Source organism: Mustela nivalis, assembly GCF_964662115.1.
Source record: "Mustela nivalis genome assembly, chromosome: 15".
Taxonomy (NCBI): domain Eukaryota; kingdom Metazoa; phylum Chordata; class Mammalia; order Carnivora; family Mustelidae; genus Mustela; species Mustela nivalis.
The window spans coordinates 6,939,336-6,962,677 of NC_139034.1; positions in this window are offsets into that span (position 1 = coordinate 6,939,336).

Genomic DNA, 23,342 nt, shown 5'->3' on the forward strand with positions numbered 1-23,342 from the left:
TTGATCGACATAGCTGATCCAAATAATTTAAGCCTCCATGCTATTAGCTCTCTAAAGTTACCATGAACCTGGTTTATACAGGTTAGTATATAACAGAAGGCTACTTTTTCTTGAGCTTTTTATCAATCAGGAAAATACACAATGAAGTCTATATGAAAATGATGGTTGGTGTTCTCCTCAAAGTTATTTTTCCGAAGTATAGAGGTCACCATAAATACATATCTTTACCAATAATGAACTTTCTTACTGTCTTTATGTTTCTATGTTTACTTGTCATTTTATGGCTACTGTTTCTGGCTGGTGCTGTATCATGCCAGGAAAGGGAAAGCAAAATGTCCATTTGAGCTATCATAATACCACAGTGTGATTAACACCAGCTTTCATTAAGTCGCCTGAAGATTGTACCAAAAAAAAAAAGAAAGAAAGAAAGAAAGAAAGAAAGAAAGAATTCCATTAAAGTTTTGAAGCAAGTGGTCTTCAGTTTAAATAATGGCAGATGACTGTTTTTTTCCTAATAAAAGTTCAAAATATGGTTACACTGTTATAGGGGCCACATGCTACCACTTTTTCTGAAGCAATTTTTTATAGTTTAAATTACAAATACCAGAAGTCAAATGTTTATAATCAAAGCCATAAATTCTGGTTTCACAAATCCCAGACTGCCAAATAGGGAGCACATACCTTTTTAACTGAGTCCTATGGCCAGAGGCTCCGGGCAGAGCTGAGAGGAAGACTTGCAATCATCGGGGGCGGGGGAGCTTCTACCAGCAGGATCCCCCAGAGGATCCTCCAAGGAGGTGGACCTGTGCCCAACTCAGAGGTGATAGATTATTCTAGAAGAGCAGGATGGGAGGGATCACGTCTGATAGAAAAAGCATTCACTTTTGAATTTATGACTGTGTTAGTTGAATAGAGCACAAGTCTGTTCGACTTCCTTATGTACCCAACTTAGTGAGTTTTCTTTTGCAGTTAAGAATGAGAGCAAGCAGGCATGTGTTTCTGGAAGCCAAATAAGTCCAAACCTTTCTCTGGAGAAGAGATGAAGAATAATTCTATATCTAAAATGAAAAGATCAGCCAATCCTTTGTTATATTAGAAAGACATTAATAAGGGGGAAAAAAGCCAGATAGATAAATATTTTACCTCTACCAAATTATATTGTAAAGTATAACATTTAGACAAGGATAATAGCTTTCTTTAAGCATTTGTAACAATTGTCACCCAATTTCACAATCTAATTTCTTATGCTAACTCTTATCAATTAGCTGTCTATTTATTCTTTCATGATAAGAGTTATTTGGAATGTAAATTTTTTTTAAAAATTAAAACTTTCTTACAATTTTCTCATTCATTTTAAATTGTTTGAGATTGGGACGCCTGGGTGGGTCAGCTGGTTAAATTGTTTGAGATTTTATTTAATCAGACCCTTCCTAACCCACAGTTATTTAAGTTCAATGTCAGAACACTATTAAGATTTTCCATCACCTTGCTTTGTTCAGATGTGTACTAGCTATTTCAAAATTGCCTCACTTTTTATTTTAGTTCCTTTGTTTTAAGAGGTTCTGATCATGACTTCATTTACTTAGGATGGAATTTCAACAGATCTAAACAAGATCTGAAACTACCAACCAAGACCTTGTGTCTAAAGGAGCCACTCGGGCTTCTGACGTGGCCAGTTCACATCGGCATCTCTTCAAATCCTTTAGCCACATCTGTTTCATGGATTGATTTGGACAACAAAAGGCTTATGAGAGCCTGGAAGACATTGAGGTTGCCACCAAACATGAATTCAATTCCCCTGTCTTTGAAAGAGCCTCCCAAGACACATTCTATGCATTTGGTTCCATGTGGAACAGTTTAAGCAATTCAAGAGGACTTCACTATTAGATCAAAAGTATATTTCCAGATGCCACTTTAAAATAACAAACAGAGCTTTATAGTTTACTTCTCAATAGAGGCAGCATTGGAACAATGCTTATCACCAACAGCTCCAGCTTCTGCTGATTAAAAACAGTAATCTGGCCTTTCGGAAAGGCTACCAAAATATTTTGTACCAATCAAAAGAGAGCTTGTAACAGAGTCCGTTAACTGACTGCTCTCCCTCGTCCTTCTGCTAAGGCATGGGCCCGGTACTTCCAGAGGAGGAAACGAGTGAAATGAGCAGGTAAGGATCTGTGTCTGGGAAAGCTACTTTCATTAGAAAAAGAAAAAAAAAATAGAGACAAATGAAAAGTCAGTTAAAAGAAAGAGTATGGGTTTCAGATAAAGGGTTCCCTCTTCAGTATTTCTGCTTGGTTCTTTTGCTCAGCTGTTCTCTAATTCCCTCAGCCAGAGTCACCCACCTCTCCTCGGCATTGCCATGGAACTTGACTTAAGTGATCCCCTGCTTGAGGATTCTTAGAGGGATCACTCTGAAGTGAGTGGTATGGTTGTACTCAGGAGATTTCTCTCCCAAAGTAGGTTCCAGCTTCTTCGAGCCTCAGTAACACATCTTCATAAGTGTGTCTGCCCTACTGTCTTCCAAATACAGATCCCTTACGTGGTCACTACTGAACAGTGAACGGGATGGAAGGGATGAACGGGCCACTAAAGAATGAAGATGGGCAAAGACATTTATTCAAAATCAAAAGAAGTTCAAAAAACGTATTCAGAGAATAAAGAAATTCATTCTGGTTCTTCGGTGCAACGGAATAGGAAATAGAAGAGTGATTCTTTAAGATTATATTTGCTTAACAGAGAGAGAGCACAGAGGGAGAGAAAGAAGCAGATTACCCTCTGAGCAGGGAGCCTGAGGCGGGGCTTGATCCCAGAACCCTGGGATCATGACCTGAGCAGAAGGCAGACCCTTAACCTACAGAGCTACCCAGGTACCCCAAAGATCTTTTAAAAGAAAGTATTTGAGGTTGATCACATCTATTCATAAACCACTTCTCCCTCTTATAAACTAAGGCTACACGTGGAGCAGAGAGGAAGCCAATGCATCTGTTCTGAAGATCAGGTGCAGTTAGAGCTCCACTTATATTCCTGTTCCCCAACCGAGGTGCCTAACTGTAGAACATTAAAGAACACGGGTGGAGATGATTTGAATCTGAAAAAGTTATGGGTGAAGTCTTCAGTCTGTCTTACCCTCTATTAATTTAGCTTAGACTTTTTATTCATCCCTACAGGGGGACAGAAAGAATGAAAGAAAAGCCAAATTCTTTCCCAAGTGGCAAGAAGAACACAATGAAAATGTCTTCATGTATTCTTCAAAATCTCAGCTAGGAAAGCCACTTTAAACGCTCAAGGTAGAATGTGATACTCTTGGAGTGTCCCAGAAGTGTGCTCAGTTGCAACAATCTAAACGGCTCCTTGGCAATAAACAAGCAAAAATATAAATGATGTTGCTTCAGCATTTTTAAATGACGATAGCCTGGAAATGCTTCCCTTCCCCCCACCCTCAAAAGATTAGTCTGTATGTTAGACAGGTGTATGGGATAGATGGTCTCTCTTAATAACTGAAAATAATATTCCCTTTCTCACTAACTTAATCCAGAATAATCTTCTCATATTATTATTACACTTCCAGAAAGAAAACACCTGTGTGTATCAGCTGGCACCATTTAAAACTTGTTAACAAGGTGGTGACAAGGGATTGGATGCCATTTAGCATTGGTAGCTACAGGTTTCCAATAAACAAAGTGGATTTTGATCTCGCCAGTGCCTTGCTCACCAGCCTTTCCTTTAGTGAGAGGTAGGATCACTGTTCTTTGCCAGCAGGTGGTGCAAAAACCATACTGTAGAAAATGTTCACAGAAAAACAATAGGATATCTCAAATTGGGTACTCATGGTACCCATAGGCATTGTTTTTAGAAGAAGTGATGGCAGAACTCCTTTTTTTTTTTTTTTTTTTAATCATCAGTTTATATGCTCCTTCTACAACGCATCACCTTATCCCAACCTGATCCACCTTGCAAATTCCACACATCTGATTGGACATAAAGTTGATTTATTTTAGCATTATTTGTTAAATTTCACCCAATTTCTTCTTTTCCCAACTTCTTGAAGTTAGCTTCAGGCCTGCACAGGATCATCAGCTGTTCCCAAAAGAGGCAAGTTATTTGTAATGCGACCCCAAGAACTTCACACTCCTCTTCTCACTTACCTGGCAGGGCTCAAGTTTAAATCAGGGTCCTGTGATCTAATGGATCCTGTCTACTAAGCCTGTGTATCCCTTTCTCTGTCTCATTCTCTGCTTCCCTTCAGGGATGAGATCCCATATAATCAAGACTGGTCCAAAACATCTACTATTGTTATGATTTAGTGACAGATACATTGAATCACAAGAGGTACTGTGAAGAATAAACAAAATCGGCTCAAAAATTTAAAGCACCTTGTAAATTAAAATGAACACAGAACTTGTGAATAGTTTAAAATCTGGTTGATTATTTTTTATATGACCTCCTTCAAATTCTTTAACTCTTCTATGCCTCAATTTATTTCTTTATTTACTCATGTTTGCCGCCTGACAAGAGAGGGCATAGGGTAAGTCTAATGAGCACCAGAAAAAAAAAGAATAAACTAGACCCAAATCTAATAATTTCCCTGTTTCAGGCACTGTGCTTTTGACTTTCACAAACTTCAGTGAAACAGCAACTAAGGAGTAGTTCTGGAATTCAAATTCAAGTCTTTGGTCTCCCAATGTGGGTTTTTTGTTTGTTTGTTTGTTTGTTTGTTTTTTTAACCTACTGATCACAGACTCTAGAATTCAGACCCAAGAAAGACCACAGGTTGTAAGTGACACTCAATGCTGTTGTCCTCCCTTTGAGAATGTTGTTACAGGAATACTGAGCAGAGGAAAATCCCCTTTCTGGACACACATGCACACACATATACACACACACAATTTCATTTTAAAATGGACTCCATTTTTCTAAATGATTGAATGAACCTAGAAAGACTGGACCTCCTGCCATGTGTCACAGAGACAGCTGGTTGCCTTACAATCAACTATTTGCTTCCTTTCGACTTGTATCAGCATAGCACTAAGTACTCAGACTCAAGTCAGAGAATAGACAAAGTTTCCCTCATTCCCCACTCTTCCGTGAGAGTCAAAGATACCCTTGGGTAGCCTAGATAGGCCTTCAGTGATCTCACTGACACCTGGACCACTTCCAAGATCAGACCCTTCAGCTTCAAAGCTCATGTGTACGTTCCCTGCTAACTCACTGCTCTTATCTGCACCTGCATTCCACAGGGGTTGGCTGGCTCTTAGCAACCTCACTCAACCTGCCCTCCTCCACTTCTCTGTTCTCACCACCAAGCCACTCTGGGGACCTGACCGGTCTCCTGTCCCCAGCCTCTAAGACTCCTATGTTCTCAGATGAACCCTTATTTAGTTATGGCTATGTTTATGTGCATTTATCTTTCACAAAAAAATTTAGGGCTGGTCAGATTCATCCCCAAAAGTTATTTCCTCCAACCTAGTTCTATCCAAATCCAGAACATTATATCCTCTATAATGCTGGATCTTTATTTACTTATTGTGGGAATATAGGCTTTCCATATAATCCTATAAACTTGCATTAGATAGCATATTTTGTATTGATTCACAATTATCTACTATCTTTCATTATATTTGCAGGTGCTTTACCTTAAGATACAATCTGGTCCTGATATACTCTAAGGTGACACTTAAGAATCTATAAGTTTTGGTGCCTGGGTGGCTCAGTCGTTAAGCATCTGCCTTCGGCTCAGTTCATGATCCCAGCATCCTGGGATCGAGCTCTACATCAGGCTCTCTGCTGGGTGGGAAACCTGCTTCTCCCTTTCCCACTCCCCCTCCTTGGGTTTCCTCTCTCGCTGTGTCTCTCTCTGTCAAATACATAAATAAAATCTTTTTTAAAAAGAATCTATAAGTTTGATATACATTTTATCCTTTTCATTGCTAATTCTATTTGTGCTCAGTTTTTCTACTCAACTTCTGCACTGAGTTTATCAAGTGAATGATCCAGGTGATAGAAGAGCCCATATATCATTTTTTTATGTTTTATATTGTTCAGTAAATGTTTACTAAATATCAACCAAAATACATGACATAGATCTTAGCCCCAGGAAAGAAAAAAATTAAAAAGGGATATCTCAGCCCTACAGGGGTTTATCATCTCAAAAAGGGAAAAGATAAAGAGTGTACACACAGCTCCACTAAGAAGCCCGATGGAGTAAACCTATCTCAGAGGCATAAATAAAGTGGTCTAGAAACACAGGGAGGGAAGGATTTTTTGGGTAGAGTATAGGCTCTGATCCCTAAATGTTGATTCAATCTTAGGTTACAGGCTCGATCAGAAAATGAGTCAGCAAGGGGATAGGGGCAAGGCAGTCTATGCCATTTGAGGATAATGGCATTCAAATGGCTGAAATGAACAGAAGGGACATTCCAGGCAGGATACAGCATGGTCAAATCAAAGATGAGAGGACCTGGCATGCTGGGGAGCCACAAGGAACTTCTTGCTGGAGCCTGCCACTGGTGGGGAAGAACAGAGACAGATAATAGCAAAAGCCACCAGATGGCAAAGGAGGGTATGGGTTCAACAGTAGTTAAAGAACAATCCCCAGAATTTGACATATTATTGGGTAGGAGGGCATGAGTCCATAGTGCCCTTCCTAAGAACTAGGCAACATTTTAAATGTGAAACCTTTATCAAATAGCACTGCATTTGTTTACACATGTATCTTATTCCTTACTTACATTTTATTCCTTAAGAAAAGGAACAGGGTCTTATTTTTATCTTTGTGCTGATGTTCATTTTGGTTGCATTGATAAAGGCATATAAATATCATCATTAGAGAATTACTAATTTAAATCAGAAATAGATGAGGTGCAAAGGGAGAGAGGAAAGAGAAGACCAAAGATAGATTTCCCCTTGAGGGGACACCTCTATTGAAAGGATAGGAGAAAATGGAAGAAATAATTGAAGGAGAGGCCAGAAAGAGAAGAAAGGAGTACCAGATGACAGCTACATCACATAAGCTGGGATCTCAGTGGTACCTTGGGCCAAGAGAGGCAGGGATGGAAAACTATCATAAATGCCTAAGGACCCCCAGGATGCTTGGTGTTGGCCGGGTGAGATACATACAGCAGGGGAAACAGGGATCATGGCCTCATCTTAAGGGGCCAGCTGTCCTCAGCTCCATGGGAATGCTGACTCACTACATCCAGATTTTTCACAGCTTTGATGAAAGCCAGAATGCAGATGGACAAATAAATATAAAAATTTAGCAACTAAAAAAAAAAAAAAAAAAAAAAAAAAAAAAAAAAAAAATTTAGCAACTAACTTAAGTTTGAAAGATAAAAATATGATGGCCAAGAGCTACCTTGATCCCCAAACCAGACAGAGACCCCACCAAAAAGAATTACAGACCAATAACCCTGATGAACATGGGGGCAAAAATTCTCATCAAGATATTAGGTTCCAAGAGTACATCAAAAGGATTATTCACCACTACCACGTGGGATTTATTCCTGAGCTGCTGGGGTGGTTCAAGGTCCACAAGTCAATCAGCATGGTGCTCCACATTAATAAAAGAAAGGATAAGAACCATATGACCCTCTCAACAGATAAAGAAAAAACATTTAACAAAATATAATATCTATTCTTGAAAAAAATGCACCATCATGTAGGGATAGAGGGAATGTACCTCAACGTCATAAAAGCCATAGATGAAAGACCCTCAGTGAATACCATCCTCAACAGGTAAAAACTCAGAGCTTTTCCCGTAAGGTCAGGAACACAGCAGGAATGATCACTCACACTACTGTTTTTCAACATAGTACTGGGAGTCCTAGCCTCAGCAATCAGACAACAAAAAGAAATAAAATGCATCCAATTGGCAAAGAAGTCAAAATTTCATTCTTCATAGACAACATGGTACTTACTCTATGTAGAAAACCCAAAAGACTCCACCAAAAAAATTGGTAGAACTGATATAGGAATTCAGCAAAATCATGGGATAAAAAATCATCACAGAAGTCTGTCGCATTTCTTTTTTTTTTTTTTTTATTTTTTTTATTTTTTTTATTTTTTTATTTTTTTATTTTTTTTTTTTTGAGGTTTATAACATTTTATTTTATTTTTTTTTTATTTTTATTTTTTTTTAATTTATTTTTTATTTTCAGCATAACAGTATTCATTATTTTTCACCACACCCAGTGCTCCATGCAATTCGTGCCCTTTATAATACCCACCACCTAGTACCCCAACCTCCCACCCCCCACCCCTTCAAAACCCTCAGATTGTTTTTCAGAGTCCATAGTCTCTCATGGTTCACCTCCCCTTCCAATTTCCCCCAACTCCATTCTCCTCTCTAACTCCCCATGTCCTCCATGCTATTTGTTATGCTCCACAAATAAGTGAAACCATATGATAATTGACTCTCTCTGCTTGACTTATTTCACTCAGCATAATAATCTCTTCCAGTCCCGTCCATGTTGCTACAAAAGTTGGGTATTTGTCCTTTCTTTTTTTTTTTTTTTTTTTTTTTATAAACATATATTTTTATCCCCAGGGGTACAGGTCTGTGAATCACCAGGTTTACACACTTCACAGCACTCACCAAAGCACATACCCTCCCCAATGTCCATAATCCCACCCCCTTCTCCCAAACCCCCTCCCCCCAGCAACCCTCAGTTTGTTTTGTGAGATTAAGAGTCACTTATGGTTTGTCTCCCTCCCAATCCCATCTTGTTTCATTTATTCTTCTCCTACCCACTTAAGCCTCCATGTTGCATCACCACTTCCTCATATCAGGGAGATCATATGATAGTTGTCTTTCTCTGCTTGACTTATTTCGCTAAGCATGATACGCTCTAGTTCCATCCATGTTGTCGCAAATGGCAAGATTTCATTTCTTTTGATGGCTGCATAGTATTCCATTGTGTATATATACCACATCTTCTTGATCCATTCATCTGTTGATGGACATCTAGGTTCTTTCCATAGTTTGGCTATTGTGGACATTGCTGCTATAAACATTCGGGTGCATGTGCCCCTTTGGATCACTACATTTGTATCTTTAGGGTAAATACCCAATAGTGCAATTGCTGGGTCATAGGGCAGTTCTATTTTCAACATTCTGAGGAACCTCCATGCTGTTTTCCAGAGTGGCTGCACCAGCTTGCATTCCCACCAACAGTGTAGGAGGGTTCCCCTTTCTCCACATCCTCGCCAGCATCTCTCATTTCCTGACTTGTTGATTTTAGCCATTCTGACTGGTGTGAGGTGATATCTCATTGTGGTTTTGATTTGTATTTCCCTGATGCCGAGTGATATGGAGCACTTTTTCATGTGTCTGTTGGCCATCTGGATGTCTTCTTTGCAGAAATGTCTGTTCATGTCCTCTGCCCATTTCTTGATTGGATTATTTGTTCTTTGGGTGTTGAGTTTGCTAAGTTCTTTATAGATTCTGGACACTAGTCCTTTATCTGATATGTCGTTTGCAAATATCTTCTCCCATTCTGTCAGTTGTCTTTTGATTTTGTTAACTGTTTCCTTTGCTGTGCAAAAGCTTTTGATCTTGATGAAATCCCAATAGTTCATTTTTTCCCTTGCTTCCCTTGCCTTTTGCGTTGTTCCTAGGAAGATGTTGCTGCGGCAGAGGTCGAAGAGGTTGCTGCCTGTGTTCTCCTCAAGGATTTTGATGGATTCCTTTCGAACATTGAGGTCCTTCATCCATTTTGAGTCTATTTTTGTGTGTGGTGTAAGGAAATGGTCCAATTTCATTTTTCTGCATGTGGCTGTCCAATTTTCCCAGCACCATTTATTGAAGAGGCTGTCTTTTTTCCATTGGACATTCTTTCCTGCTTTGTCGAAGATGAGTTGACCATAGATTTGAGGGTCTATTTCTGGGCTCTCTATTCTGTTCCATTGATCTATGTGTCTGTTTTTGTGCCAGTACCATGCTGTCTTGATGATGACAGCTTTGTAATAGAGCTTGAAGTCCGGAATTGTGATGCCACCAACGTTGGCTTTCTTTTTCAATATCCCTTTGGCTATTCGAGGTCTTTTCTGGTTCCATATAAATTTTAGCATTATTTGTTCCATTTCTTTGAAAAAGATGGATGGTACTTTGATAGGAATTGCATTAAATGTGTAGATTGCTTTAGGTAGCATAGACATTTTCACAATATTTATTCTTCCAATCCAGGAGCATGGAACATTTTTCCATTTCTTTGTGTCTTCCTCAATTTCTTTCATGAGTACTTTATAGTTTTCTGAGTATAGATTCTGTGTCTCTTTGGTTAGGTTTATTCCTAGGTATCTTATGGTTTTGGATGCAATTGTAAATGGGATTGACTCCTTAATATCTCTTTCTTCTGTCTTGCTGTTGGTGTAGAGAAATGCAACTGATTTCTGTGCATTGATTTTATATCCTGACACTTTACTGAATTCCTGTATAAGTTCTAGCAGTTTTGGAGTGGAGTCTTTTGGGTTTTCCACATATAGTATCATATCATCTGCAAAGAGTGATAATTTGACTTCTTCTTTGCCAATTTGGATGCCTTTAATTTCCTTTTGTTGTCTGATTGCTGAGGCTAGGACCTCTAGTACTATGTTGAATAGCAGTGGTGATAATGGACATCCCTGCCGTGTTCCTGACCTTAGTGGAAAAGCTTTCAGTTTTTCTCCATTGAGAATGATATTTGCGGTGGGTTTTTCATAGATGGCTTTGATGATATTGAGGTATGTGCCCTCTATCCCTAAACTTTGAAGAGTTTTGATCAGGAAGGGATGCTGTACTTTGTCAAATGCTTTTTCAGCATCTATTGAAAGTATCATATGGTTCTTGTTCTTTCTTTTATTGATGTGTTGTATCACATTGACTGATTTGCGGATGTTGAACCAACCTTGCAGCCCTGGAATAAATCCCACTTGGTCGTGGTGAATAATCTTTTTAATGTACTGTTGAATCCTATTGGCTAGTATTTTGTTGAGTATTTTTGCATCTGTGTTCATCAAGGATATCAGTCTATAGCTCTCTTTTTTGGTGGGATCCTTGTCTGGTTTTGGGATCAAGGTGATGCTGGCCTCATAAAATGAGTTTGGAAGTTTTCCTTCCATTTCTATTTTTTGGAACAGTTTCAGGAGAATAGGAATTAGTTCTTCTTTAAATGTTTGGTAGAATTCCCCCGGGAAGCCATCTGGCCCTGGGCTTTTGTTTGTTTGGAGATTTTTAATGACTGTTTCAATCTCCTTACTGGTTATGGGTCTGTTCAGGCTTTCTATTTCTTCCTGGTTCAGTTGTGGTAGTTTATATGTTTCTAGGAATGCATCCATTTCTTCCAGATTGTCAAATTTATTGCCGTAGAGTTGCTCATAGTATGTTCTTATAATAGTTTGTATTTCTTTGGTGTTAGTTGTGATCTCTCCTCTTTCATTCATGATTTTATTTATTTGGGTCCTTTCTCTTTTCTTTTTGATAAGTCGGGCCAGGGGTTTATCAATTTTATTAATTCTTTCAAAGAACCAGCTCCTACTTTCGTTGATTTTTTCTATTGTTTTTTTGGTTTCTATTTCATTGATTTCTGCTCTGATCTTTATGATTTCTCTTCTCCTGCTGGGCTTAGGGTTTCTTTCTTGTTCTTTCTCCAGCTCCTTTAGGTGTAGGGTTAGGTTGTGTACCTGAGACCTTTCTTGTTTCTTGAGAAAGGCTTGTACCGCTATATATTTTCCTCTCAGGACTGCCTTTATTGTGTCCCACAGATTTTGAACCGTTGTATTTTCATTATCATTTGTTTCCATGATTTTTTTCAATTCTTCTTTAATTTCCCGGTTGACCCATTCATTCTTTAGAAGGATACTGTTTAGTCTCCATGTATTTGGGTTCTTTCCAAACTTCCTTTTGTGGTTGAGTTCTAGCTTTAGAGCATTGTGGTCTGAAAATATGCAGGGAATGATCCCAATCTTTTGATACCGGTTGAGTCCTGATTTAGGACCAAGGATGTGATCTATTCTGGAGAATGTTCCATGTGCACTAGAGAAGAATGTGTATTCTGTTGCTTTGGGATAAAATGTTCTGAATATATCTGTGATGTCCATCTGGTCCAGTGTGTCGTTTAAGGCCTTTATTTCCTTGCTCATCTTTTGCTTGGATGACCTGTCCATTTCAGTGAGGGGAGTGTTAAAGTCCCCTACTATTATTGTATTGTTGTTGATGTGTTTCTTTGATTTTGTTATTAATTGGTTTATATAGTTGGCTGCTCCCACGTTGGGGGCATAGATATTTAAAATTGTTAAATCTTCTTGTTGGACAGACCCTTTAAGTATGATATAGTGTCCTTCCCCATCTCTTATTATAGTCTTTGGCTTAAAATCTAATTGATCTGATATAAGGATTGCCACTCCTGCTTTCTTCTGATGTCCATTAGCATGGTAAATTCTTTTCCACCCCCTCACTTTAAATCTGGAGGTGTCTTCGGGCTTAAAATGAGTTTCTTGGAGGCAACATATAGATGGGTTTTGTTTTTTTATCCATTCTGATACCCTGTGTCTTTTGACAGGGGCATTTAGCCCATTCACATTCAGGGTAACTATTGAGAGATATGAATTTAGTGCCATTGTATTGCCTGTAAGGTGACTGTTATTGTATATGGTCTCTGTTCCTTTCTGATCTACCACTTGTAGGCTCTCTCTTTGCTTAGAGGACCCCTTTCAAGATTTCCTGTAGAGCTGGTTTGGTATTTGCAAATTCTTTCAGTTGTTGTTTGTCCTGGAAGCTTTTAATCTCTCCTTCTATTTTCAATGATAGCCTAGCTGGATATAGTATTCTGGGCTGCATGTTTTTCTCGTTTAGTGCTCTAAAAATATCATGCCAGCTCTTTCTGGCCTGCCAGGTCTCTGTGGATAAGTCAGCTGCCAATCTAATATTTTTACCATTGTATGTTACAGACTTCTTTTCCCGGGCTGCTTTCAGGATTTTCTCTTTGTCACTGAGACTTGTAAATTTTACTATTAGGTGACGGGGTGTGGGCCTATTCTTATTGATTTTGAGGGGCGTTCTCTGAACCTCCTGAATTTTGATGCTCGTTCCCTTTGCCATATTGGGGAAATTCTCCCCAATAATTCTCTCCAGTATACCTTCTGCTCCCCTCTCTCTTTCTTCTTCTTCTGGAATCCCAATTATTCTAATGTTGTTTTGTCTTATGGTGTCACTTAATTCTCGAATTCTCCCCTCGTGGTCCAGTAGCTGTTTGTCCCTCTTTTGCTCAGCTTCTTTATTCTCTGTCATTTGGTCTTCTATATCACTAATTCTTTCTTCTGCCTCATTTATCCTAGCAGTGAGAGCCTCCATTTTTGATTGCACCTCATTAATAGCTTTTTTGATTTCAACTTGGTTAGATTTTAGTTCTTTTATTTCTCCAGAAAGGGCTTTTATATCTCTCGAGAGGGTTTCTCTAATATCTTCCATGCCTTTTTCGAGCCCGGCTAGAACCTTGAGAATTGTCATTCTGAACTCTAGATCTGACATATTACCGATGTCTGTATTGATTAGGTCCCTAGCCTTTGGTACTGCCTCTTGTTCTTTTTTTTTGCGTTGAATTTTTACGTCTTGTCATTTTGTCCAGATAAGAGTAAATGAAGGGGCAAGTAAAATACTAAAAGGGTGGCAACAACCCCAGGAAAATATGCTTTAACTAAATTAGAAGAGATCCAAAATCGTGAGTGGAAAGAAAGGGGATAAAAAGACGTTCAAAAAGGAAGAAAGAAAAAAAAAGAAAAGAAAAAAAATTTTTTTTAAAAAAGAAAACACCTGAGAAAAATGTAAAAAAGAAAAAATATATATATTAGATAAACTAGTAAAAAATCGTTAAAAAAGAAAAAGGTAACAGTTAAAAAAAAAAAAATTTTACCCGAAGGCGAGAAGAAAAAGAAAAAAAGAAAAAAAAATGAAAAAGAAAAAATTAAATTAACTGCAAGACTAAAAAAAAATCACAGGAAAAAAGCCATGAGTTCCGTGCTTGGCTTTCTCCTCCTCTGGAATTCTGCTGCTCTCCTTGGTATTGAAACCGCACTCCTTGGTAGGTGAACTTGGTCTCGGCTGGATTTCTTGTTGATCTTCTGGGGGAGGGGCCTGTTGTAGTGATTCTCAAGTGTCTTTGCCCCAGGCGGAATTACACCTCCCTTACCCGGGGCCGGGGTGAGTAATCCGCTCGGGTTTGCTTTCAGGAGCTTTTGTTCCCTGAGCGCTTTCCGTAGAGTTCCGGAGGACGGGAACACAAATGGCGGCCTCCTGGTCTCCGGCCCGGAGGAGCCGAGAGCCCAGGGCCCCACTCCTCAGTGCGCCCTCAGAGAACAGCGCCCAGTTACTCCCGTCTGCCTGACCTCCGGCCGCGCTCCGAGCTCACCGAGCCTGCGATCGGTTCAAGGTAACACCGAGCTGTGAGCTTACTGTTGGCTCTGTTTCTGTAGCCGGCTTTCCCGTTCCAATACCCGCAAGCTCTGCGACACTCAGACACCCCCGATCCTTCTGTGACCCTGCGGGACCTGAGGCCACGCTGACCCCGCGTGGGCTTCGCCCCGGTTTAGCCTCTGGACTGATGTCCCTCAGCGGAACAGACTTTTAAAAGTCCTGATTTTGTGCGCGGTTGCTCTGCCGCCTGCCGGGAGCCGGCCCCTCCCCCCGGGGTCTATCTTCCCGTCGCTTTGGATTCACTTATTCGCCGGTCCTACCTTTCAGAAAGTGGTGGTTTTTCTGTTTCCAGAATTGCTGTTCTTCTTCTCTTCGGTCTGCCGATGGATTTTCAGGTGTTTGCAATCTTTAGATAAGCTATCTAGCTGATCTCCGGCTAGCTGAAGCAGTCTCAGCTTGCTACTTCTCCGCCATCTTGACTCCTCCTGTCGCATTTCTATATACAAACAATGAAGCAACAGAAAGAGAAATCAAGGAAATTACCTCATTTACAGTTGAACCCAAAACCATAAGATACCTAAGAATAAACCTAACTAAAAGATCTGTACTCTGAAAACTATAGAATACTTACAAAGGAAATTGAGGAAGACACAAAGAAATGGAAAAATATTCCATGCTCATGGATTAGAAGAACAAATATTGTTAAAATATCTATGCTACCCAAAACAATCTACAAATTCAAAGCAATCCCTCTCAAAATACCAAAAACGTTTTCAAAGAGCTGGAATAAAAAACCCTAAAATTTGTATGGAACCAGAAAAGACACAATAGCCAAAATAATGTTGAAAACAAAAATCAAAACTGGAAACAGCACAATTCCAGACTTCAAGCTCTGCTACAAACCTATAATCATCAAGACAGTATGCTACGGGCATAAAAACAGACACATTGGGGCGCCTGGGTGGCTCAGTGGGTTAAGCCGCTGCCTTCGGCTCAGGTGGTGATCTCAGAGTCCTGCTCAGCAGGGAGCCTGCTTCCTCCTCTCTCTCTGCCTGTCTCTCTGCCTGTTTGTGATCTCCATCTGTCAAATAAATAAATAAAATCTTTAAAAAACCCCAAACAGACACATAAACCCATAGAACAGAATAGAGAACTCAGAAATGGACCCACAACTTTATGGTCAATTAATTTTTGACAAAGCAGGAAAGAATATTCCATGGGGGGCGGGGGAGACAGTCTCTTCAACAGATGGCTTTGGGAAAGCTGGACAGAAACATGCAGAAAAATGAAATTGGACCACTTTCTTACATCAAACACAAAAAGAAATTCAAAAATGGATGAAAGACCTAAAAGTGAGACAGGAATCCATCAAAATCCTGGAGGAGAATAACCTCTGGAGGAGGAGGCAACCTCTCTGACCTCAGCCACAACAGCTTCTTGCTAGTCATCTCTCCAGAGGCAAGGGAAACAAAAGCAAAAATGAACTATTGGGACTTCATCAAGATAAAAAGTTTCTGCACAGTGAAGGAAATGCTCAACAAAATTCAGAGCCCACCTATGAAATGGGAGAAGGTATTTGCAAATGTCTTATCAGAAAAAGGGTTAGTACCTAAAATCTATAAAGACGTTATCAAATTCAACACCCCCCAAAATAAAAAAAAAAAAACAGTCAAGAAATGGGCAGAAGACATGAACATACATTTGTCCAAAGAAGACGTCCAAATGGCCAAGAGACACATCAAAAAATGCTCAACATCACTCGGGATCAGGGAAATACAAATCAAAACCACAACGATATACCATTTCACGCCAGTCAGAATGGCTAAAATTAACAATCAGGGAATGACCGATGTTGGCAAGGATGCGGAGAAAGGGAAACCCTCTTACATTGTTGGTGGGAAATGCAAACTGGTGCAGCCACTCTGGAAAACAGTGTGGAGTTTCCTCAAAAAATTTAAAAAATAGCTACTCTACAACCCAGCAATTGCACTACTAGGTATTTATCCAAAGAAAAGAAAAATAGTGATTTGAAGGGGCACATGCACCCCAATGTTTATAGCTGCACTGTCCACAATAGCCAAACCATGGAAAGAGCACAGATGTCTATCAATAGATGAATGGGTAAAGATGTGGTGTATATATACAATGTTATATATACATTATATATATCATATATATATACACATTATATACAATATATTACATATTACTCACTTATCAAAAAGGGTGAATTCGTGCCATTTGCAAGAATGTGGATGGAACTAATGGGTGTTATGCTCAGTGAAATAAGTCAGTCAAAGAAAGACAAATACCATATGATTTTACTCATATGTGAAATTTAAGGAAAAACAGATGAACATAGGTGAAGGGAAGGAAAAATAAAATAAGATCAAAAACAGAGGACGGCAAACCATAAGAGACTCTTAACTCTAGGAAACAGAGGGTTGCTGGAAGGGAAGGGGGTAGGGGGTTGTGATAACTGAGTGATGGACATTAAGGAGGTCACGTGACATAATGACCACTGGGTGTTTTACACAACTGATGAATCACTACATTCTACCCGTGAAACTAATTGTATACTGTATGTTAACTAAATTAAATTTAAATAAAAATTTTGAGAAAGATCTTAAAAATAAGATGGCCAACCCTATGTGGATCAAAGAAATCCTACCTCACCTGGAAGCAGCCAGGGTAGGATATTCGGGCAAGAGGGAGCAGGTGGAGAGAACAGGTGTTGGAGGTGCTGTTCAGTGGTTAGGGAATCATCGAGACTAGACAGGACACAAATCCCATTACATGGGGCTAAGCAGTGAGTTGAGTGTTTAGGAAATGGATACACAACCCATGATGAGCCACACTCCCTTGCAGGTCTCTAGACTTCCTGAGCTGTGAAGCCCCGCCATCGTGGGAAAGCCTGCCTCGAAGGCACACAACGGCAGGCGCTTGCTGAGTACAGCTCAGGTGGCTCCATTTCCCTATTTATAGAAAGCCTGGTGCAGAGGGGGGAAAAAAGAAGTTATTATATGTGTAAAAGCCTTACTGTAATACCTGCAGGGGCCAGAGAGCTGGACTGGATTTAATCAGTTAAGGTCATACCCATTAGCATCCATTAATGCGGTTGCTATCGTGGTGTCTTTTGAAGTTCCACATGGTCCAGGCAGATCCTTTCAAACCCTGAGTGATTTTGTTTGGGCTGGTGCAGGCTGGGAAGCCAAGAAGAGAGCCCCAGGAGACCGAGGATACAATGTGTGAGCTGGGTCATTGCCATCGCTAAGCAAAGCCTCGCAGTGGAAGCAGACAGCTGAATCTATTCAGTGAGGTTAGTCTGGCCTTTCGAGGGCCTTTGCTTGTCGGGACACCTGGGTGTTCGTTCTTCAGTGAGGACTGAGTATCCAGGACGACTTGCTTGTCTCTTCCAGAATTTGCTTACCCCATCTATAATAATGATAACAAGGCTAAGACCTGGTACAGGAGGTTTCCTGTATTTATCATAGTGCAGCCGAAGATTGAATACTTATTAAATGCATGTGTGTGTATGTGTGTGTGTATTTAATGGAGAGCTTCTACCACAAGTGAAAAAAATCTTTTTTAAAGATTTATTTATTTATTTATTTATTTATTTAAGAGAGAGAGAGAGGGTATGTGTAAATGGGGTAGGAGGAAAGGCAAAGAGAGAGAGAAAGAAAAAAAAAAAAAAAAAACTCAAGCCAACTCCACACTGAGCTCAGAGCCCTACACAGGGCTCGATCTCATGGCCCTGAGATCAGACCTGAGCCAAAACCAAGAGCTGGATGCTTTAAGAGACTGTGCCACCCAGCCACCTCCTCTCTTCTTTTGGTCCATTATCAGCAAATCACAGGATAGACAAACAGCCAATGAGCTGTTTACAACCACTGTCTTCAAATCATCAGAAACATTCATAATTGTTTCATTTCAAAGACAGGGCTATTTAAAGGTTATGAAGTATCTTATTGGAAAGCTCTAGTAAACATATCTTATTTCATTGAGCATTTCTGGAAAGTTACTTCAGAAGAGTCTAAGATTATACAGAGCAGTTTTGCTTCACTCAAAAGAAGCAAAGGGTAATTTAGTAGCTGTAGGTTGAAACCAAATAATGTTGCCAAAACACTATGAAGCCTCTGTTTGAGACATTACTTTAACCAACAGTGATAATTCTCTTTTTCATGAAAGCCAAGTCCAATTTGGGTTTCTGAAGTTCTCCCTAAAGGTACAGTTTGTCTGCTTAATGTTTAATCTTTCCCACCGCTTTGATGTATGGATTTGTTTATTTTATAATCATTTTGTTTAAAGGCCCTCTGTGATTATTTGACTACTAATGCTCATTCTTGAAATCCTTGGGATTTTCCAAACTACCTGTCACAGTCGATCGGTAGGACCATTCTGCCAAAAGAGAATAATGGGACTAAAATACCACACACATGCAAGGAATACCTAGGAATATAGCAGAGTCAATTTGAATATATACTAAATAGAGCGTAAATGCATTGGATCGAATACAGGTGTAAGTTCATTCAGACTCCAGGTTTGTCCATTCAAAGCACCTCTTTCCTTCCTCCAGCTACTGCTGCTGGTGGCAAAGAGCTAGCTTTTGGGTGGCCCTGGAGACATCTATCTCTTTTGGGATAATTCTACCCCAGGACAACAGTTGGGTGAGAACCTCAGGCAACAACACATTGTTTTGGCTTTCCACATACAAAGAAATATTCTTGCAGGCTTAAGAGAAAATTGACAAGAGGCATTTCCTCACAGCAAAACTCTTTCGCCCTTAGGACACCATTTTCCACCTTCACACACACCAATTTCAGAGCAAAGGAATGCCTTCACAGTCACTGAGGAGGCTGCGAAAAGGGGTGTCAGGTGAGAAGGCACATGGGAAGCTGGTGAAGTTTGCTGCTGAACAGTGCCTGGCCTCAGGAACTTGACACATTTCTCATTTTGCCACTTCCCGAACTAAAATGCTTGCTATAGATTAACTGTTTGTGCCCCGCCCCCAAAATTCATAAATTGAAATCCCACCCCCAAAGGATGGGATTAGGAGATGGGGACTTTGGTCACCATTAGGAATGAAATTAGTGCCCTTTTCAAAAGAGACCCCAGAAAGTCCCCTCACCCCTTCCACGCATTCAGGATATTTTCCCTCTTCTTACTGATTTCCATTTCTACGCTGAACAGAAATCTCTAGTAAGCTGCAGGCATCATTTTGAAGCTCTGGTGTGTCCTGGATACCTCTCATCACTGTCTTTTTTCCGTAATGTCTTTTCCTCCGTTCAATGACTCTAGAAGGTTGCTGACGTGATTCTTTACTAACTTACTTCTTGAAGGGTAAACTGCCCCTGTGTGTGCTCAGGAAAACAAAAAGTAGCAAGTGGAGTTATGTGATTAACCTAGACTCAGGTGTTCATGGCTTCAGTGAACATTTCTTGAGCTCCTGCTAGAACATGTCTCTACACCTACCTAATTACAATGGTGTTTTTCTTGGTGGTCCTTCACAACAACAATCTTCCTCCATAATTCATTGTTTCCCTTGACAAACAGCTATAAACCATCATTTTATATTCATTTTCTTATAGAACTGGATCAGATAATATTATTTCATGAGCCTAATCTGGTAGATCAGGAAGTTAAAGAGCAGGTTCTCCAATAACCTTTCAACTCTGAACACTGGGGCCAGCAGGGAGGTGAAGATGCCACTTTGGACTTGAAGTTGTTTCATCTAGAGAAAAAAACAAACCTCAGAGGAATTGCTTAATAATTATTGGCAAAGTCTGTAAAGCATGGCATGCCTTTAGTGATGCTGATTTAAGATAGAAGAAGATGAGAGGGTCTAAAATCAGTGGTTCTCACAAGTGAGGGTGCTTGGAGATATTTTCCCCCACTTCACCTGTAGGCTTGGGAACACCACCATTCTCACGAAGTGGGTAGGGCCAGGATATTGCAGGACAGCCCCAGCCCCAAAGAATGTCAGCAGTATGAGACCGACTCCTAAAGAGACTTAAATTAGGTTGAGGGAATGGTCTCCAGAGCACGGCTTAGTAGATTGAACCACACGAAATTGGGGGAGTTCTCCGAATCTTTTTTTTTTTTTTTTGAAGTATAATTAGCATGCATTGTCATACCAGTTTCACATGTATAACATGTCAGCTCAACAATCCTATACAATAGTCAGTGCTCACCACTGGTCACCATCTGTCACAAGAAAGTATTATTACATCTTCTTGATTATCTTTGCTGCACTGTACTTTTAGTCTCCATGACTTATTTATTTTGTAACTGGAGGTATTTCACTCATCCCCTGCCCCCCACCTCTCCTCTAGTAACTACCATATTGTTCTCTGTGTTTAAGAGTCTTTTTTTTTTTTCCATCTCTTTGTTTCTTTGCCTGTTTGTTTGTTTTGTTTCTTAAATTCCACATGAGTGAACTCATAGAATATTGTCTTTCTCTGTCTGACTTGTTTCATTTAATATGGAAGATACGGAAGCAACCATAAATGAATGGATAAAGAAGAGGTGGTATCTGTATGCATAATAGAATATTACTCAGCCATAAAAATGATGACATCTTACCACTTGCAAAACACAGATTGACCTAGAGGGTATAACACTATGTGAAGTAAGTTAGAGTTTTCCCATTCTTCTGATCTATAGAAAATGGTTGGGGGTGTGCTGATGGTTATTCACATTCTTTTGCCCCCAGTTGCTGATGCTATAAAATCATTATAAACTAGCAGAAACATCTTTACTTCATGGCTACATGTAGGTACATCAATCCCTTCACATGTTGCTCTCCCCTTTTGACAAGATTTGGGGGAAAACCAGACTTGTAGAAGGTTTTCTGAAGACTCCTCTATTAGACATTTTGATCTGGATTTTTTTTTCTCTTCTTTGTTTTCTGAAATGATTTAACTGTACATTAATATTATCTTTACTCTGCTGTAAGGTGTCATAAGACATTTAGGGCATAATATATGTCACTAAGGTTAATAACCCCATTCATCATTAGATTTGAAGTGTGTTTTATCTGCCCACCATGCCTTAAATTGTAGACTCCATAATAACTAAATTTAACATGGAAGCATTTTCTGTTCAGTTTAACACGTTTTGACCTGCTCCGTCCACAGAAAGCCAGAAGAGAAAATTGTAAATAGATATTTAAAAGCTTTTCAATTCAGTGTAAATAGTAATCCACATTCAGGGTTAAACCCTGAAATTCCAGAAAGATTTGAAGGTTTTATAAGGCTTACCCATCCATTATGTTAATTTCTATCTTTTTTCTTAGTATCTACCTTACATGCTTTGAAAGACAATTATCAGAGTGAAAGACATTTTCAAAACCAAGATTTTGCCAATCTATGTAGCTTATTTTACTAACTCATAAAGAGTTGCAGCCTTTTGGGGCTATTATCTTTCAAACTAAATTAGATGGCAGTTAGTTGGCCATGGTGCTGTCTTAGGTGGATAAGAGTTCTCTGGTGGAACTAATTATCTAGGACACTGCATGACATAGCATTTAAAATCCAGAACAAAAGTTAGACTGCCGGGGTTCAAATCCAGCCTTACTGCTTCCTTCAGAGGATGGCAGAAGGGTAGCCATGTTACTCATTTTCTCCATGTCTCAGTTCCCTTGTGTGTAAAATGGGAATAATAACCATCTGTCCCTCATAGGTATCTGTTAGAATTACATTGGTCAAACCAGTGATCTTCAAAGTGACCCACAAACCAGCAGCAAAAGCATTAACCGGGGCTTAGAAATGCAGAATTTCAGGCCCTAACCCAACCTGCTAAATCAGGAGGTGTCCAGGCAATTCTGAAGCATGCAAAGTCTGAGAAACCAAGTGAAACTACGTAAAATGTAAAACAGTGGCTGGAACATAATAAATATTCAATGTATGTTAACTCTGTTTGAGCAAATCTTTGCGAGCTTTTCTAAAGTATTTTACTACCTCCTTATTTCTTTTAAAACACCTATTTTTGAAACACCCTGGCTTTCATATACTCCTGGCTTTTAGTCAAGCATGAAGTGATTCATTCCTTCCACATGCCTTTCTCTTCCTGTTTTCTGTACTTTCTTATCAGTCTGTCCTGGCCTCCTGAGACCCTCATCTTTCCTCTGTGAATCCTGTACAGGTCTTCTCACTGTGGATTAAGTTCTCATTGCTTTCTCCAGAACCTATGATTATGTGAGAAGAGGAATGTGCCCAGTGCTGGAAAGTGCAAATACATTTTCAGTTTCCTCTAGGAAACAGATCTGCTGCTCTGTTGTTTATCCTACTGCACAATGCCAGGGAGCACCGTTCATTCTCTATTCTATATAACCCTGCTCAAGGTGTCATCCTAAAAGACATTTTTTAGGAAAAATAAGGAGGAAAAATGATGACCCAATGGCACTAAGACAGAATATTTTGGGGGAGGTGGGTCTTCTTGGCACTTCTCAAAGTGCTAACCTCACTCATACAGCAGAAGTGGAATGGCTCATCTGGGACTTAGACACCATGTAAAAAGCAAAGACACAATGTCTTCACTTAGTGAAGGACTTCTGATGAGAAAGCCTGGTGTGAGGGGCTCGGACCAGGGGGATTCCTATCCTCGCTAGGTTCACATTAATTTAACTGATAGAAAAGATAACAGCAAGCTTCCTTCCGAAGAGTACAGAATAGAGAGAGGAAGGAGAGAGAGAGCCTTTACAGTGGAAAAACCTGACAAACACCACCTCAGCCAGGTGACCTAGGTCAAAATCAACAGCCACAGATCATGTGGATAGCACACATTCTTGATTATACTTCCTTGTATTTTTTTTTAAAGATTTTATTTATTTATTTGAGAGAGAGAGAGATAACAAGTAGGTAGAAAGGCAGGCAGAGAGAGGGGGAAGCAGGCTCCCTGAAGAGCAGAGAGTCCAATGCAGGGCTTGATCCCAGGACCCTGAAATCATGACCTG